The sequence below is a fragment of the Octodon degus genome, unplaced genomic scaffold, assembly GCF_000260255.1.
Source record: "Octodon degus isolate 3935 unplaced genomic scaffold, OctDeg1.0 scaffold00126, whole genome shotgun sequence".
Lineage (NCBI taxonomy): Eukaryota > Metazoa > Chordata > Mammalia > Rodentia > Octodontidae > Octodon > Octodon degus.
In genome coordinates this window covers 5,035,315-5,039,299 of record NW_004524702.1, presented here as the reverse complement: position 1 = coordinate 5,039,299, position 3,985 = coordinate 5,035,315, and the positions used below count along the sequence as shown (strand labels likewise).

General features: G+C 40.5%; 1 pseudogene; it reads right to left on the bottom strand.

The window, feature by feature from the left end:
* Positions 1 to 2,136: 2,136 nt before the first annotated feature.
* The window catches only part of LOC101582116, a 10,522-nt pseudogene continuing 8,673 nt past the window's right edge, over positions 2,137 to 3,985 (bottom strand).

The window sequence follows — 3,985 nt, the reverse complement described above, 5'->3', positions numbered from 1 at the left end:
AGCATCTTCAAGATCTGAAACTCTGTCTTCACTTTCACTTAAATGGTTTTGCAAGCTTATGATTGAGATTTTAAATTCCTCTATATCTCTTTGACTCTGCTTCATGCGATCTATTTCTTTCCTGTATTGCTCATTCAAGGAATCTGTCATTTTTCTAATCTACTCTATTTTTTTTAATCAATATCTTCTTTAGAAGCCATTATAAATTCTTTTACTGCAGTGTTTTTTTTCAGATTGGGTTTCCTCCCTATGTTTCTGTAGTTGCTTCTTTACTTCAGATGCTATGAGTTAAGAGAATTCTTTTTTTATTTCAGAAAAGAATTGTGCTCTGAGTTCCTCTATATCTTTCTGCTGTTGCTTATTTACTATCGACGCTCTTCATGCATTTGAGCTGAGCTACTGTCCTCTGCACTTTTTCTGGGTGGGCACTGGGTTTTCTCCACATGTTTCTGCATTTGATTCTTTACTGCAGATGTTATTAATCCTGGGATTTCTTTTTTTATTTCCAATCTGAGTTCCTCTATACCTTTCTGCAGCTGTTTCTTTATTTCAGAAGCCGTTGATTCATTGCTTTCAGCTGTGTGATTCCCAATTTGTTCTGTGTTAGTGTCCTCTGCACTTGTTACGTGGTGGGCTTGGGTTCTGACGTTGCATTTTGTTCCTTCTCGTCATTTTTTGTAGCACTGTCTTCTGACCTTTGTTGTAGATCTTCTTTGTAGTCATAACCTTAGCACATACTGAAGTTCAGGTGCAGATCTACAAAGTTTGGATTTATCCAGCTGTGCCTAGCTTGGGTCTGGCTGCTGTGCTCAGCTCCTTCCTGCTGCTGCCCTTGAGGGTGAACCTGTTGTGCCCCTCTGGCAAGATTTTCTGCTCCTGGACTAACTGGGTGGTTCTATCCTCTACACTCTCTGCAAGTTTTGCAGCTTCAGGGTTTCACCCCAGGCCTGTATGCAAGGCCTGAGCTGAGGCTGGAGGGGACAAGTTGGAGTAGCGGGGAGAGGCAGCTCTCCCACACTTTCACCGGGCCTGGGCTAAGACTGGGTCTGGAGGTTCCCAGAAGGACGCAGAAATTCCTACTTGGTGGGCAGGGTGTGGCAGGTGCTGAGAAGTGTTGGGGGGCATCCCAAGGGGGTGGAAGAGGGTCTCACCCATGCTGCACCTGTGCTGGGACCAGTAATAAGTATAGGTCCCGCCGGCGCAGGGTAGCGGAAAGTTCTCCCACACACTCAATGGACCTGGGCTAGGACTGCTAAAATCAATACTTTTTAATGGAAACAACTTGACCAAAAATCTGTCACAGAATTTTGAGACTCATTAAAACATAGTTTAATGAGAAAAAAAAATTTTGTTCCATATCTAAATCAATTGCTCTGCAACTTTTCTTTAATATTCACAGATTCTTTGGTTGTTAAAAGTACAACATGTAACCAAAGCAAGTTAACTATGCACCCACCAACTACTCCAGAACTGTAGAACTTCAAGGTCCTCCCCTATTCCTATCCCACAAAAAATGAAAGGAAAGAAAATATTTTCCCAACACTCCACAGAGGATGCTTAACTCCTGGCTAGACATGCAAATCACATTCGCTAAAAAAATACACCCCTGCAAACTTCAAGGCATTTATCCAGCGTTCTTGCAGGGCTGAAAGTAAAACCAAAATATCAAGGGAGCAGAGCAAAATGTTGAATCATTCTGGGTTCCTGTGATTAGTGTTTCACTTTAGTCACAGAACAAGATACAGAGATCTTTTAAGTGGATTTGCCTCTTTCAGTGGGTCATTTGTTGTCCAAGGTGATGACACCAGGAACTTTAGAACCACACTTGTTACGTCTGTATTCATTAAGTACTTGCATTCACATTTAAAAACAAAAACAAAAGGAAAAACAAAAAACTATTCAGTGCCAGAGATTAAATAACCATGTGTAGGGGGCTGGGGAGAAAGCTCAGTATAATAAGCGCTGAAGCGCAAGGGTCTGAGTTCAATCCCGATTCCACTCAAAACCAAACCAAACCAAACCAAACCATGTGTAGTCTCTTGAAATAAATTTGATTCCTTAAGAGGTCTAATTACTTTCAGTTGCCTTAATATATATATTATTAATATATATATATATATATTTTTTCCTGTGATTCTACTTATGGTTCCTCTGCTGTGTTGGAAGATCTAGGAGCATAAAAGCCTTTGTGTCCCTCATGAACGGTGGCTCTAATGCTGCAGAAAAGTAATGAATAGGCAGTCTGGTCCTTCTTTGATCTGGACTATCCACAGCTTCATTGTAAGTGATTATCCTTTTGGGATCTTGCTTCTGCAAATTCCAAATAGATTCCATTTCTTTAGTGTGATATACAATAGCAACCCTCGGGTCAAAAGAACCCCAGCTATCATTCCTTTCTATGCCTCTCTGGTATTTCTGTTCTTTGGCAGAGCCTAACAAAGTGTTTGTAGGAGCAGCCAGGGGATTTTGATTTTCTATCTCATAGTCCTTTGAGCAAAACACTAAAGCACCTTCACTATTGGTGTCTGCTTTTTGCAGGTCACCTATATGACTAGGTTTCAGGGATACTCTCCAAAGCAGTTCCAGTTTAGAATGCTACCCAGAACTTGAGGACTAGTCTGTTTCTCCAACTCATAAGTCTTAGGAAACACAGAATGCTCAGTTCCTGAGGGGATTATTTCAGCACCCTGTGAAACCAAAGTGGCATGATATTCTCCTTGAAATGTCACCTCCATCACTTTATGATCTGATGACTTCCCAATAACAGTCTCAGGGCCAGCACTGGGCTCGTTATAAATGATAAACCTCATTGATTCGGGAACATATCCTCCAGGTTTTGCTGATCTGTCTGAGAGGGCAGATTCACTTGTGCTGTACTCAACAGCACAAACAAAGATTTAATTTGTTCAACAGCTGCTGAAGTTAGACTCATGTCCTTGAGAACTGAATCAGTTCCAGAAGAGATGGGTATTAAGAGTATTAGCAGCAGTAGTTAGTAGTGGCTGCCCTCCTGGAAGATACATGCTTGTGTCAGTCCCTGTTAAAACAGGCCCATTACAAAAGTTAGCAGAAGTAACAGATTTTGGCGCTGACATAGGGACCTGGGATAATTGACTTGAAGATTGGGTCTGAGTTTCCCCAGTAGATGATGAAGAGGGTGAAGATGAAGATAGTGACATACAAGAGTTTTATATAGTTTTGTTGAAGTTTTCCTTAACTTTCCTTGCATAACTTATTTTAGGAACTATTTTAGCACTGCTATTGTCCACTGGAAAAACTGGAGGTGGTTTAAATAGGGTCCATTGGTCCGGGGAGATGGCTCAGTGGAAAAAGCGCTTCCCTGGCAAGCATAAGGGCCTGAGTTCAATCCCCCAGTTCTGCAAAATAAATAAATAAATAAATAAATAAATAAATAAAAATAAATAGGGTCTATTGAGTCCTCTTTGGAAGCAACAGCTGAGGCATGCTTTTCTTTGGGCCAATCATCAAACTTCTCCTTGTTCACACCAGGTTTACTATCTGAACTTCTACGAAGCGTATCACCCACAGCAGGTCTGCCTTGAGTTGTTCCTCCAGGTCCAGTTTCACACTTCCAAATGGGCTTCGAATCATCTACTTGATTTCCCTCTTGTTCACTATAGTCAGGCTTAAAAGTTTCAAATTCCTGTTTCAAGGTGGAACACTAGTCTCTTGTTGCATTATATTTCTCGTGGACTAAATTAAGGTTTTCATAACCCTTAGCACTATTTCCCCAACTTTCCTTTTTTTTAGGAGTGGAATTTCCACCTTCTGATCCACTGCCCTCATTAACTGCACCCTTGCCCATATAACCGTTGGTAATATAGCCTGAATTATTTGTTACGACACCATGTGGAATTGCTACAGTATCAGTCTTATCTATAGATTGGTTTTCTTCATATTTATTTTCTTTTTTAAAATTTTATTTTATTTATTTTAATTTTATTGAGAAACAAATACGAATGAG